The 15,613-nt window shown below is 39.7% G+C and overlaps 1 protein-coding gene across 4 annotated transcripts in view; it reads right to left on the reverse strand.

Moving 5' to 3' along the window:
- SEMA6D (semaphorin 6D) overlaps positions 1 to 15,613 on the reverse strand; it is a 351,383-nt gene that overhangs the window by 97,115 nt on the left and 238,655 nt on the right. For all 4 annotated transcript variants that reach the window (XM_090028631.1, XM_090028633.1, XM_090028630.1 and 1 more), the window contains one exon: positions 12,926 to 12,955. The gene's annotated coding sequence lies outside the window, so the exon portion shown is untranslated. The remainder of the gene's footprint in view (positions 1 to 12,925; positions 12,956 to 15,613) is intronic.

Here is a 15,613-nt window from a genome sequence, read left to right on the forward strand (position 1 = left end):
TCCAACTCTTGCTCACTACCATTTCAGTTATCAGCAAATGAAAGAAAACAACAACTCTTAAAAAAAAATACATAGTTTGCTGTTCTGTTTGGGCTGTACAATATAGTAATAATTGGCCTCTTATGTATTTATGTTCCCCAGAAATAGCTCCTGGTGCTAATACTCAAAATTCCTCTAACAAGAACAGGCTTCTTAAACATACTTTTCTGCCATTACGCTGTCTGTTTAAGGATTAGAGTGCACGTCTTGTGCATCTCCACTTCACTTTCCAGGCCATCAGTGGTCACTTAAGATGACATCTTGTGCTGTGCCCCTTAGAAGAACAGCTCATAACTTGTAGCAGTCTATAGTGATTGGCCTGTTCTGGGGCTGGAATGGTTGTACCTGAGATTAACATGGTGTAACTTATGGCCTGTCTACACCATGCCCTTGGCACTTCAAAGAAGCATCATTCTTGAGCACATCCTCTCTACCCATTGTATTTGCATAAGCCAATCCCCCCAAAAAGTGGCAGAGAAGTCTCACTGAGATTGATTCCCATTAGGTCTCTTAAGCATGCTGGAGACAGAGGATCTTGAGAGCAGTGGTTCACCATTTCATTTCCAGTTGTGAGAGTGGGAGCAAAAGGGTAGGGCATTTTCAAGAGCAATAGTCCCCTGGAGCAACAGAAATACAGTGTAGAAGTACAGTGTGTTTATAAAGTCCTTGTGCAACTTAAAACTTTAATAACTTTGGATGTACACAGGATATAAGCAAACTGTGAATGGCAATTGAAAGCATAATTCATTAAGTTTTAACACAACAGAGATCACATTTCTAGACTTCAACAAAACTGCCATCTTTCATGATACAACATTCAATCCAATTTTCCAACTCATAGAAACATTTTCCAGTTGCTGCTGAGTGATTTCATGAACTGCATTTGTGATCCTTACCCTATGCATAGCTTATACTATGCTAATAAACTTAATGAATTATGCTTTCAATCGCCATTTACAGTTTGCTTCTATCATGTGTATATGGGGGAATGCCTGCCCAGGGCAGCTGGAGAGCATGGGCTGCTCCGGGCATTTGTGCTCTGACAAGGTGCATGGCCATCTGTTTGTTTGGACTTTGTGCTGTCATAAACATTTCTATGGTGGCACAAAGGTAATGTCTGTGTCAGCCTGCATGCACAATGATAAAGATAAATGGTTTAACTAACAATTTTCTAGTTTAAAACTATCCATGCAACTTTATCAAAATGGGAAATTAAATACAAGTACAGAGTATTTTTTAAAAAGAAAACCAGGCCTTCTGCTCAGGTAACATTCTCCTTCTGTGAGGCAACATTTCTCTCACACTCTTTAATCTAACTGATATAGTAATAGCAGGTCCTGGGGCCAAATGTTCAAATATGTAAAAATTCCTGATGACTTTGTTCTCGTTTCTTACTTTGTATTAAGGCTGGCAATCTTAGGAGAAAAAAACCAAACCTTTCCTACCATAACTTACTTAACTTTGTCAAAGATTAACATGTAGAAATACTGTGTTTGAATGTACAAGTGCTTTGGCATTGACTATGGATCCAGTTCTACAAGCACTTACTGCTGGGTGTAGTGGAAGAAGTCCCATTGCCTTTAAAGGGATTTCTCCCATCAAGAGCAACTTGTGTGAGCAAGTGTTTGCAGGCTTGGGTCCTAGGTATGCACAGATCTGAGTAAAAACAAAACTCTGGAATGAGATAACAGGTTATAGTCATAGAGCGAGTTAGCACATGCACTATGAAAGAAAACAATATTGACCTATGTCTGACCTTGTGCTTTTGTACAGGAGATATTCAAGTGACTGCTTTCAGTAATCCTCAGCTGGGTAGGCTTGGTGAGAAATGTTGCAGTGCTTCACTTTAGCACAGCTACTTAAGACCTCACTTACTGCACTAATATAGCTACCTCGGTAGTATTAAATGAATGTAAATTTCACCAGTATGGACTTCAAGACTAGAGCTGGTGAATTCTTGTCAGTATATACGATATAAAATTTGCCAAAAGTGCAATTTCACAGGGAATGAAACTCCTTAGGTTTGAGAGCACTTTGGTAAATAATTTGTCCCCAGATGGTAAAAAAAACTTCAAAAAAAGCTTAAAAAAACCTCAATTCAATATTTTCTAAATGAAACATTTTGGCTATTACAAAATGACTGATCTACCTTAAAAAAAAAAAAAGCCAAAAAAGGGTTAAATAATCCAAATCCAAAATGACATGTTCAGTTTTAGGTAAAATCAAAATGATCTCCTCCCCCAACCCTGCAACCCCCTCCAATTTTTAGTTTGGCCTCAAAACAGAACAATCCATTATTCACCCAGCTCTAATTTTGATATATCCTGGTAAAAGTATAAGGCTGAACAACTACCTTTGAACAAGTGGGAAAAAGCAGTGCTGTTGCCTCAGCTTCAAAGTAAGACTTCAGTTGTTGAACTGTGTTACTTGAAAAGCATCCACCATTCAGCTTTATTAAAAGGTCTTTCCAATTAACAAAACAGCTGTGTTTGGGATTAAAAAAAAACAATCACAGACTTCCTCAGAGCTTGTCTAGCCATAAATCTGCCATTAGACATGCAAGGATTTTCACCTCTGCTCACACTCAGCTATTACAAAGTTCTCCTAGCCAACCTCCAGGACACAGGGTCCCATTTTATGAAGCTAAACGACTTTAGTTTGTGACCTTTAAAACTAGCAGTTTTGGGAATTTCTTCTAACACATCTTGTTTCATTCATCATCCAATTCAAGCAATTGTTTTAAAACAACTATGTTTGTGAAATGCACTTTGTAGAGCTTGAGAAAAGAAATGAATGCTGAGAAAGGCTTCTTATTTATACTGCAAGGCTGTGCATTACATTTGCATAATATGATATCAGAAGAAACAAATGACACCAGATACAACCATATAGCAGCAAGTGCTAATGAGCTGTGTGGAGCTGGAAAAGACTATTTTTTCACAGAGGTTATGGATCTACATTTTGGAAGTAAGGAAAGAAATCACAGATTTTTTTCCTCTAGAAAAAATTGAACAAAGAAATATTGGATCATGCTTTTTTCAGTGTTTGTTAAGATATTTACAGATCTGATACTGCACATTAATAAAACATGCACAGTAAACCACTTTGTTAGAAAGGCTGTCAATCATACCAGGAGCGGGACATAGTAATGTGAAAAAAGTTCAGGTGATAATTGTGTGCCACTTGTTCACTGTTAAATGAAGTGAATGGACCTGATAACTAACAACATTAGACAATTAATGCAACATATGTATATGTGCAAATGCTCACATATGAAAAAGATGCAACTGAGCAGAACTGCTCTAAAGGAAACAGAAGATATGTAAGGGCTAAGTACAGACAGTCAAAGAGCCAGAGACTGAATTGATTCAATCTTTGCAGGTTAGTCTAAACTGCATAGATTCAACCATGAAGCAAGTGAACAAACCTTTACTTTTGATTCTGGAAATGCAGCCACATGCCTGCAGCTGCTCAGGAAGGAAGCTGGGGGGTGCAAGACCACATCTCCAGCCATTGCCAAAGGGAAGGAAGGAGAGAAGCCCTCCAAGGCTTCCCCACCTCCCTGCTTGAGCCCATCTGTGGCCTGCAGGGGACCCCAGCTGGGGTCTGCCTGGTGTGTGTGTGTGTGGGGGGGGCAGCCCTTGCCACACTTTTAACTCCCTGCTGGGAGGGGACGGTCCCTGTTAGGCTTTTGCCTCCACCTTTGCAGACCTCAGTCTGGGGCCGGCACTCTGAGCTTGTGGGAGTGGGGTTTAAACACCCACCTCAGCATGCCAGCCCCAGGCCAGGGTGTGGCCATGCCCCCCACTGTCCACTTGAGAAAGAGAGAAAAGCCGGCAAGGGCTGCCTCCTGCCCCTCCCCCCAAGCAAGGAGCAGGGGGGCAGAAGTATGGCAGGGGCTGCCCTCCAGAGCACCCCAGCTGGTCCACTTCTAGGTCTGCTGGGGAGTGTGCTGGGCCCCCGTCCCGCCCCCTCCCAGCTTAGTGACTGGTGCCTCCTGGGTCGGGGGGGGCCCCCAGGGCCCCCTGTGGCCAATCACTGAGCGGGAGGGGTGTGGGGAGGCCCCCCAGCTCGCTCCCCAGCAGTATTTCTGCTCCACTTCTGGGTTTGCTGCTGAGCACGTGGAGGGCCCCCCCCCCACTCCTGTGGGATACTCCATACACCCCAGCATCACAGGGATCATGAGCTGTGCCTGCTACCTCAAAGTATGTAGAAAAAGCTTTTAAAGCTGTGTCTATGTTCGAATCACTTATTTTCCAAATCATCATCAAATCTTCAGATCCGGATTAGGCTGAATCAAATCAGGGACAGTGATTTGAATCAATGAACTGTCATATCCAAATCCGAATCAAATAGGGCTGAATCCAAATCCAAATCCAATAGGGTCTGATTCACACACCCCTATGGGGAGGAGGGATTTAAAGCTCCCGCCCCCACAGGACCCCAGCCGGGGTCTGACTGGCTTTTCCCCTGCTCCCCGCTTGGGCGGAGGGACGGGGTGTGGCCAGATGCTAGCCAGGCTGAGGCAGTGGGGAGGAACGGACCCCCGCCCCCCAACTCCACCTCAGCCTGTAGGTCCGGCTAGCATCTAGCCATATCCCTCACCCCTCTGCTTGAGCAGGGAAAAAGACTGTGTGGGTCTGCTCTGCCCGCACTAGGCAGACCCCAGCTGGGGTTCAGAGCCTTGCCCTCTACCCCAACACTTCTTCCCCTGCTGCTGCTGCTCCCCTTGCCACCAGCTCTCCACTGCCTCTGCCCCTCCCCACCCCCCACAATCTCTGCCCTTCCCCCCAGCAGTCTCTGCCTCTAACCCCCTAGATCCCGGTAGCCACTGCTTCTTTCCATGCCCTCTGCCTATTTCTGTCAGTCGTTGCTCATGCTCTGTTCTCTCCAAGAGCACAACACGTGGAAGCTCAGCCCTTGGTGGGCCATGCTGCAGTGCCAGTGCTGCTGATTGGCTAGGCAGGCAATGCAGCTGTACTGGCACTGATGCCTGGCCAGGCAGGGGAGAGAGTTCCCATGTGCTCCGTGCCCGGGAGGGAATCCAGCCCAAGCCAGAGCCAAGCTGTGCCTGACAGTAAGGAGGGAGGGGGAAGCTGCAGAGGGCAAGTGGACAGGGAGTGGGAGCAAGCACCACTGGTAGGTCTCACTCTGGCCCCGACCTGGATAGCTGCAGTAGCCACCTTCCCCCCCCTCCCTCCTCCACTTTGTATGCAAATGTAAGATGAGGGGCTTTTCCCCCATGCTGACTGGGAGGAAAAAAACCTCATCTTAGATTTATATAAATAAGGTACTATTTTAAAAGGGAAGTGGAGTTACTGCGCAAGAGTGCCTTGAATAAAATAGGCTGCAAATGACAGGTGTTTAGCTCAATATCAGGTTAAAAATGGAGAGATGAATCAGTTACATCAGTTCAGTCTGATCTGCGACGTCAATGTAACTTAACAGTATAATTGTTTCATCTGTCCATGCTTCTGGCATCTAAAGTCTGACCGAGTCCTGTTTTAGGTGCCAATATTCTTTTTTAGATCTGGCCCCAGGACTTTCACCACAAAAGGCTGCAAATCTATACAATTCCACCTTAATGAACGTTTACTGGTAATTTTTAAAATTGTTGTTAATTATTAATAAATTTCATTATATCTGTGATGTCCCTCAGTCCTTCCTGAAAGCATCACTCAGTTGTATGGGAGTTTGGGAGGACTCTTGGAACCAAGCACATCTCTGGTGCTGGGGAATAGCTGCTGTAAAATGTACAGATTAGAGTTACATCCATAGGCAAATCTCCCACTGGGTCCCGCTAGTGTAAGCATGGATATACATTGTGAAGAGACAGTGGGTACTATAAGAATGTAGGAGACCAAAGAGGGGAGAGAGTAACTGGGAAGGGTGGGGACCTGCTCCTGAACAATTAAAGCAGCTCCATATATGGAAGACCCCTGTAATATTCTTCAGCAATGTCTGCATAAGTTACAAGCCTTTATCTTATGGGGCCGGAAATTCAAGGTTTCACTGATTGTAACAGGCTTAACTACTACACAATAAACTCACTGAAAAAAATTATGAAAGAATGTCTCCTGGCGTAAGATACAATGTTGCTTTCTTTCACTGGTGAAGCTTCAGGTACAGCTAATGGGAGTTTTCTGTGAATAAGAAGCATAATGCAAGATCATAAGCAAGAGCCTGAAAATAAACAAATATACAACGCACAGTTTCCACCTCCTTTTCTTTAATGCTTCTGTGAAGCGGGTCCCAGCTGTCAGCAATAACCATCCAGCTACTTTACTGAGATTTCTCACTAGTACTAGAGATGTCAGTAGCAGATGCTTCTTGGCGTTGGAACAATATGACAAGGGGCCTGGCAATGAGCAAAAGGTGCCTCAATATGATATGATCCCCTAAAATTTACCCTATTATTGTTCATAAATGTGTTAAGGAAATGAATCCAACAGAGTTTAAAAAATGCTACAAGATCTCTAAAAGGTGTTGTTCTTTCCTGAATGTGGATCTGTGAGCATGTTTTTTCTGGCCATGTAAAAAAAACCCAGGAGTCCTAATATTTGTTGGACATACTGGACATGAACCGTCACTGGACTTTATAGCCTGTTTACATGCATCCTTTATATTCCACTCTTATTAACAGTGCTACAATGGGCAGCTTCCAAATTTCATTATCAGAGAAACATTGCACTGGAGCTGTGTAAGCCAGCCTGATTGTTCTGTTATTCATACAAAGGCTAGGACACTTTGATTCACCTGTGTTAATTCACTTGCATTTTTTTCTTAGACAAACACATTCGCCATGCTTCATGCAAGAAAAACTCTCACTACCCATTTATGTCCCTTTTACAATGTCTTATATTATTGATGGGATACAGGCTTGAAATTCTCTTTTTATATTTTACTTTGTTACTTTGTAGACATTGCACGGAGAGCAATGCCAATTGCACAGTCAATGGCTACAACCTGTGGATTATTTTATGTATCAGTATGTGCACCCACATGTTCATTAATGCACTGTAATTACAACGCATTAGGTTTAGTACAGTGGAGTCGCATCTTGCGCGGGGATTAGGTTCTAAAGTCAGAACATAAGGCGAAAATCGCATATAGTCAAAATTACGGAGAGCGAGTTGTAGACAACGTGGTTGGCTCTGGTTCAGCTCGAGAAGTTGATTGCGTAGGTTCATCTGCTGCTGGTTGTTTTTTCTTGAAAAACATGGTGATCGGCAACTGTCACTGTTGTCTCTTGAGCTGCTCAAACATTTCTTGGTACGGTCTCAAATCATCCGTAATACTACATGTGATTTTAAGGCTTCATTCCGTGGAGGGATCGTAGTCAGAAATTAAATCATTCAAGTGTTTCGCTGCTTGAAACAGTGCGTATAGTTGAATTCACGTAAGTAAAATGCGCGTATGATGCAACTCCACTGTATCTGTAATTACAGGTACTACCTTAATGTGCCATCATCAGCAGTACTGCACATTAGAGCTGGCATATGCTTTTTTGGTGATGCTAATGCGTAGTAGAGTAATTCTCCTGCACATTAGTGTATTAGCATGGGTTTTGCATACCACGCTAATACACAATACAATTAGTCTCCTGCACTTGAAGTGTCTTGCATAGATGTGCCCAGTCAGATGCAGCAGTATGTGTGGCCCCATAGTGAGCATATCCAGTGGTTTTCTCTTTCAGTAGGGCTATAAATACAACTTCAAGTAAAGTACAGTGCATAAACTAACTATGTCACTGCAATAAAAAGTGAAGGATGCCACAAATTTTGGCTGTCTGAGTTCATTTTCTTTAATAGCACACCGAATAAAGGAGGGTATACTCTGAAACAGTCCATGTGATTGTCTTTCTTCAGGCAGGTGAATTTCACTATGGTCAAGAGTTCTTCCCATAGTATCTTTGTGAGCTATCTGGCTATTGAGGGGCTCTGTAGACTTTTCTATTAAGCTATAATCTGATATGAGATGCAATTAGGAAATTTTAATAAGAGTGGCAGCTTTATTTTAGTCTTCTCTGCACACTTAGCTTCTTTAAAGCTTCAGCCATGTTACAAAGAGCAGAAGTTCTAATATCTGTTGAGAGTGCATATGAACCAGCTCTAGCTTGGGACTTTATAATCTGCTTACATGTATCCTTATGCATTCCACTCTTATTAATGCTGTGATAATAGGCATTTTCTGTATTTTATTGTCTTGATAGTAAGAAAAGATGTGTATTCATACTAGGCAGGAAACTGGGGAAAGATGGTAAATCACTATTTCTTTCCATTTTTCAATAAAGTTGAAAACATTTGATTAACTCCTCTATGATGTTTGACATAGTGAACTCCAGTTAAGTCAATGGTACAGTAAGGCATCTTATCTACCCTGTACTTCTAGACCAGTGGTTTTCAACTTGTGAACTGTGAACCCCTTGTGGGGGTCTGCAAAAGATGACTGTGATCAATCAAAAGTATGTCAATACCCACATTTACAATTCAAAGGGGTCTGCATCTTCATTTGAAATTTCCAAAGGGGTCTACACCTCCATGTTAAATTTTTTAGCAGTCTTCAAATTTAAAAAGTTTGAAAACCACTGCTCTGGACATTTTGAGGTCTTTCAAAAGAGCCCATTGTCAGAACCTGCAATTAATGTATGTCTTCAAGATTCAAGTGCCCTAAAACCACTGGTGATTTCACTATATTTTAACACCTGAGAGTGCATTATGAAATGTGCCTGAGATATATAGATCTTGAGTATCCTCTCTTTCACTGGAAAGCCAGACTGTGATACTCTTCACTATACAGGAGAATATCCTACACCCTGAGGAGTTCCCCTGGAGTACTGGAACTGAATAAGAAGTAAAGATTTACAAGGTTTAGTATCAGACCAAGTATTATAGTATCATAATCTAGCCCCTATGCAGACATTGTCAGCAGCCAAGGGAACGGGAATGTAATAGTTCTTCATGCATCAAAAGTTGAAGCAGTAGCATGATTAAGCTGCATATAAAGTTCACTTACCCTTGTGCTACATTATAAGGCAACTGGTTCTAGTGCAGTATGTCTGGTGAATGCTTTGCTTTTATTGCCAAACACTGTGTGTTAAATAGTTGCTATCAAGACACACCGTCAGATCAGTCATAGGGGTCCATGGAACAGGCTAAGTTGTGGCTGGGACCCTGGGCAATTAAGCCTGTTGTTTTTTCCTTAAAGTGGATCTGTGAGCTTGTTTTCTCTTGTCCCTTCCTTTTTCTCATTGGAAGCAGAGGCTTTTCATGCTTCTATTTCAGATGTTTCTATTTCCCCCATCATGGTCAGGGGACAGGAAAGTCTATCATGTGAAAGAATAACAGAAGAAGTTAACTTGTTTAGTGTAGCAAAGCAGAAGGCTGTGATGGGATATGATTGCTGTCTATAAATATATCAGTGGGTTACACAGTAAGGAGGAGGAGAACTAAGCAAAGGACAATGCGGGGGGAAGAGCAAGTGGGTAAAAACTGTACATGAATAAATTTAGGCTTGGAACTGGAAGGTGGTTCCTAACAAGTAGAGCCATGACGTTCTGTAACCACCTTCCAAGTGGAATTACAGAGACAAAAACCTAGCTATGTTTAAGATGGAACTCAATACATTCATGAAAACAGATAATATGCCATGGTGTCTGTGATAGCTGCAGACTATGTGATACCTAGGTGCAGGAGATTCCTTCAAGTCCCAAGTTCCTAAGTATTATGTACACAATGGGTCCTATGTCCCCCTCTAGTAGTTATTAGACCGCAGTATATTTTAAATAAAACAATTCTGGGTAAGCACTGCCTGGGGAAGGATGAGAAGGAGATAGGAGATGTCAGTCAATCAGGCCATGTTCTGCTCTTGGTTACACCACTGTAAAACCGGAGGAACTCCCATGAAGGCCACCAGTTTGCTTGGGTAGGAGCAAAATGACTGTTGCTATTGATGTCATTGATCGTTATTACTTTCAATAGAGGTGTTGGGGGAACTTCCAGCTTGATTTGCACATCAGACAGCTACCTTGGCCTTACTCTTCCTTATTTTCTGTCTGAAGAGCCCACTTCTGTTTCTACAGTCTGCTTCACAAAGACATTAAAAAGCTCTGCTTATTAGAATGCAGGTTAATATCATTTCTCTTTTAGCCCTCTCAACCATAAACCACAAAGTTTATCTTTTTGTTTAAGCAATTTTATCAATTGAAAAGTCTAAAAAACCCAACAAAACCCCTTATACAGCAATCTGGATTTAGCAAGAAAGCTTTGTCAACTCTGGCTCAGCAGAGGTAGTTATCCTGGTTAATTGGATCGATGGTGACAGCTGTAATTACCAGAGATGAGCTCGCCTGTACTGTAATTATACCTTCAGTCTTCAATGGGAACTGGACTGTAGAATACATACGGTAGATTCTCCCAATTACACACAGGTTAAGGAGAACATAGTATTTCTGTGCTAATCATGTTCATTATTGTATAGTATAAAAATATGGCAGCATCTAAATGAATTGTTAATCTGACACAGTTTTGCTGATTCAAAGGCATTAATCCACAAACAAAGCTTTACTGCTACTTGGTTTCTGAAGATAACCACAGTAAAGAGGAACAGCAGTTTTACCCCAAAGTAGTTGCTAGCTATTCAGCACATTACAACTACTAGCATTTCCTCTCACAGTCTTGTTCACGTCTGTGTAAACTATCAGTGTTTACAGAATAAATGTTTACTTCAAAAGCAGTATTAAATATAGGAATAATTCGAGTGACATTAATTTTGTTTAGGTCAATCACAAAATGAAAGCTTACACTGCCCATGTGAAAACTGCTTAAAGAACAAAGAAAAAGAAATGTAGAAATTGATTATATTTGGCATTTGTTATAGGGTCATAAGACTTCTATGATTAACATAAAGAAAAACAAGAGAGTATGTTTCAAAAGCTCAAAGTACATTTGTCTGTAACTGGATGGCTTAAACATTTACTTTCAAAACTGTTCAAGACAAAACAGAAAATATACTATTCCACTTAATGAAGTACTCAGCATTCTGTAATCAACAACTGGCATGTGTCAGGCTTACCTGAGGGCTCTGAAGAGGAAGAATTATAAAATTCTATTATTAGTTTTTAATATTTTATTGCTGACCTCAAGCCACCCCTGAATATGTCATAAATGAGCTGGGTTCCCAGGCAGGAGACTGTACCTGCTCTTTCTGTAAGGCATGTCACTCACACAACTATTACTGATTTTTCATAATCTACTGCTTGAGAAAATGAATGAATCTTGTTTTGAGGAAAAAGGTAATATCTTTTTTTACCCCTCCCCAAGCTCATCTATTATATGATGTATTAAAAACCACAAAGGCACAATGAAAGCAATTTATGATTCCATAAGTGAAATATTCCCCCGGGTACCACTTAAGTCTAACATATGCCATCACAAGGTCTGGCCTTCTGCACACAGATGAATTACACCTCAGTGTAGTTTAATTTGGTTTCTATCTAAACATCCCATTCTCAAAGACTGTGTTCCTGTATGTGGAACTATGGGTGTGTAAAGACATACTCTTTCTCCAGCTTAACTTCTAAGGCTAGTGGTAAATCCACAACCCAGACCTAACCTTGGGCAAAACCACCTGTTTTTCATTTTGAAGAAGATGACAGGGTTTTTTTTCCATTGACTTCTAAAGAAATCCAGGGGTTTTAGATCAGCTCGAGCTAAAAGCAAGCTCAATTGGATTGAGTCTGAATCTATTTACAATACTACCAATATCAGTGATAACAATTTTCACCAGGATTTTTTTTAAGTTTTAAATTGATATTGAAAGTAATTTTTGTGGTGTTCTTTCAGGGAGCACATCTTACCTTTCTTTTTAGATGTCTAAATACAAAGATTTCGGAGGCTTTTCTCATTTCAAGGCTCTAAATGATTTCCTTTTTAATGATATTTTAATTGATTCTTATATTAATCCATTTCATCATATTCAATATCCTAAATCATGTTAAAAATCTATAGCAAGTACTAATCATTACAATACAGAGAGGTTTTTCTGTTTAAAATGAGCCAGTTTATTATTACTCTTTTTTTTTTTTTTGCTAAGATCAATATTGTATTTGACAATAAGCCTCTCAGGCCCTGATCAAGAAAACCATTTAGGCACATGCTTAACTTTCAGCATGCGAGTATCCCATTAAGATGAGTGGAGCTCCTACCATGTTTAACAGTAAGTATGTGCTTTTCAGTTGGTGCCACAGACATTTTTAGAGATTTTAATATCACATTTGCAAACCAGATGGTCCTCCTTTAGTTTGGTAACAATGGAGCAAAGTGTCCTTCATTTATACTTTAATCTCAGAAAATGAGATCAAGACATTTTCAGCAACTAGTTGATTGATACTGTATGAAAGCTGAACAACCTTGTTAATTAGGCAGTCCTGCTGGAGTGTCTGAAGTGCATTGCAAGCTATAATTAAAATATAACATTACAGTGATATGTGGAGGCAACCTGCTTTAAAAACCCCTCAAGAATAGGCTTTCCTGAAGGTGCACTGCTGCAGTACAGAAGCATACAAAAGAACACTGTCATGTGATCTAGCCACAGAGGTTAGCAGCTTTCAGTTTCATAAAAGGATTAATCAGACTGGAAAACCAAAGACAAAAACGGTCTTTCTCTAGCTAAAGATCTGAGTATTTAGCCACTACATTCCATTTTATTTGTTTGGATTCCCACTTCACAAACACAAACAAGAAAATGACTTGTGGACTCCAGGAGGTTTGCACAAATTCACTAACAGAACTTTTTTTTTTTTGGTCACAGCATATATCCATGCAAGACTGATAAAAATGTCTTGACTATACTAGTCCAAGGCAATGAATATTAAAGCAATGCTTACCTTTCTGAGGGTGCTGAATTTTCAATGAAACTAGGAAAAAAAAAGAAAGCAGGTCAATTCACATAATTTTATTTGCTGCAAAAACTGAGTTTGTTGCAACCCTGCTACAAAACTATACTACTGTGACCTTAGTTATAACTGAAGGGGAAAACTCTAGCAGACTAACTCTTTCTGAGAGTAAGTTTTCCTCAGCTGCTTAGTAACTTGCTTAGTTTGGAGGGCACATTCCTTATTTTCAACTCACTCAGCAAGCTCAGAACAAAGCACAGAGACGGATGTGCTATTCTGATGCCATTAAGCACGTATATAGATATACTCTTATTACACTTTTGGCATAGAAATACTTAGTTTAAAATAACACTAAGATGCCTAATGCTTGTTCACGTCTTCTGAGATCCTGTGACTGATTTTGGCTCGGATAATTTTTTCTGTTGCTTTATTCATAGAAAAAATTATTTTGTATAATTTTTCAATAATAAATTCTTTATAAAAAGTACAGAACACAGTGATGTTAAGAAAATCTTGCAGTCAAAGTACTGTCCATGCTGAACCACGAGAAAGCATTCAGATCACTGTGAACTGTAACAATTTTTTTTTAAACTCGCATGTTGATAAATTTAATTAATAATACCTTTTCTAGCAAAGCAATGGTGATGCTTCTGTATACATTACCAGTTCAAATTCAACATGTGCTAGCAATGAAAATATAATGCTATAATGTTCACTTCAAAACCCGAAAAAAGGAAACCAATGGAAGTATGCTATATTTTATTATTAATTTGCAAATGGTAACAAATGCTTTTTTAAGTTATACAGGTTTACCATATTTTTACTAGTTCTGAACTTTGGAAGGAAATGCATGTGTAATTATAGCATGTCTTCTGCATTTGTCCACTAAATTTAAAGTAAGAATAAACTGTGGTTAATCAAATGCAGTCTTGTATTTGCTTATAATAACAGTGATATGTATGCATGTAGTGTTCTGCTGTTTGTTATTGGATTTTTCCTAATTCATATATTATTTCATGCTTTGCTGTTGATGACACAAAGCTTCCAGCATCTTGCATATATTAAATACAATCAAGGCATTAAAGTGACCAAAGTTTGCAGCACTCTTTGTTTACCGTAATATACATACATATCAACTTATTTGTGTAAATTAAGGGAGTTTTCCTGAATGATAATGAAGCAGAGTTGTCTCTTAAAGCACCAACATGAACCTGAAATCATAGAATCACAGAAGTCAGGTCGGAAGGGACCTTGTAGATCTTCAAGTCCGACCCCCCGCCTGAGCAGGAGAAAAACCGGGTTTAAATGACTCCAGCCAGGTAGGCATCAAGCCTCCTCTTAAAGAAAAGACCGCCAGGGTAGGAGCCAGCACCACTTCCCTTGGAAGTTTGTTCCAGATCCTGGCCACCCTGACTGGGAAGTAGTTCTTATGGAAAAAGTAGAAAAGGAAAATATTTTTTTTGCTTCAAGTTTAAAATTTAAAGACTTCTTATCTCAATTTTCAGGTGTAATATGTTTTAGGATTAAACTTGTATTCAATTAAAATAATTCCCTCTAGCATGATCTGAGTTAAGGCCGAATCATCATAGTTTAGCTTTTCATATATAATAAAATGTCCTTATCCCTGATACCTTTGATACTTTTAGTCTGAACGTTTGAAAAGTCTGTCTTTTAAAAAGTCAAACCCAAAAGCACAGGTAAAATTCTTTGCTCATAAAATTATTAAATTAAATTTTGCCTTTATAAGCCTGGAACAAAGATAGTATGATGTGCTTTGAATTGAGACCATGAAAAGAACCAGGCCATCTACCAGGTTACAATGGAGGACCACTCTAGCTCTTGGGTAAGTAGTCAGAAGGACATGCCAACCTTTCCATGATCTGTAAGATGAGGAGCCCTAATTTTAATTATTCATTACACGGTTATGTCCTGGGAGATTAGTACTCATCACTATAACATGTCACAAAGCTGTCTAGACAAAATTCATTGCTACAGCTAATGCTGTTCTATTAAATAAGAAAAAACTTGTGCTGTACCATATGGTTATGGTCAATAATAATGTAGTGTAAAAGCTTATATGATGCACATCTGATGTTCCTCTTACTTATACAAGTATAAATCAGGAATAAAATCAGTTAAGCCAATGGTGTGTAAAACTGGTGTAAGCAGGAGAAAATCAGAACCCTTATAGTCAAGCACTGGAGGCAGGCTCCCGCATGTACAAATAGACTCAAAATGTGAAATACCTGCTGAATAGTATGTTATACTGAAACACTGGATGAACAAAATCTAGGTATGTTCTCACAGAATTTTCCTTTTAAAGAAATCATACTTACACAGTTAAAAAAAAGATATGAATTAATATTATGATTATGATTACAATTATGAATTAATATTGTAACCATCCTAACCAGTTAGTTTGCAATGAATTTAGATACTAATTACTGCACAATTAAAGGACTAAGGTCAAATATGCCCTCCATTAAGAGAAACAAGGAAATATATAGTTTTAAAATATTAAATTTAATAGTGGAAAATATGTACAAGTCCAGAAAAAGAAGTATTTTAAAAAGGTAGATTGAAATTCCACGTCTTATAAGGCCAAATTGTGCTTTCTGTATACATAAGTTAGTCAATGGGTCTGTGTGAATTAAGGACCCCAAATTGGCTTCCATTGCT

The sequence above is a fragment of the Crocodylus siamensis genome, chromosome 15, assembly GCF_052110815.1.
Source record: "Crocodylus siamensis isolate JL-2025a chromosome 15, ASM5211081v1, whole genome shotgun sequence".
Lineage (NCBI taxonomy): Eukaryota > Metazoa > Chordata > Crocodylia > Crocodylidae > Crocodylus > Crocodylus siamensis.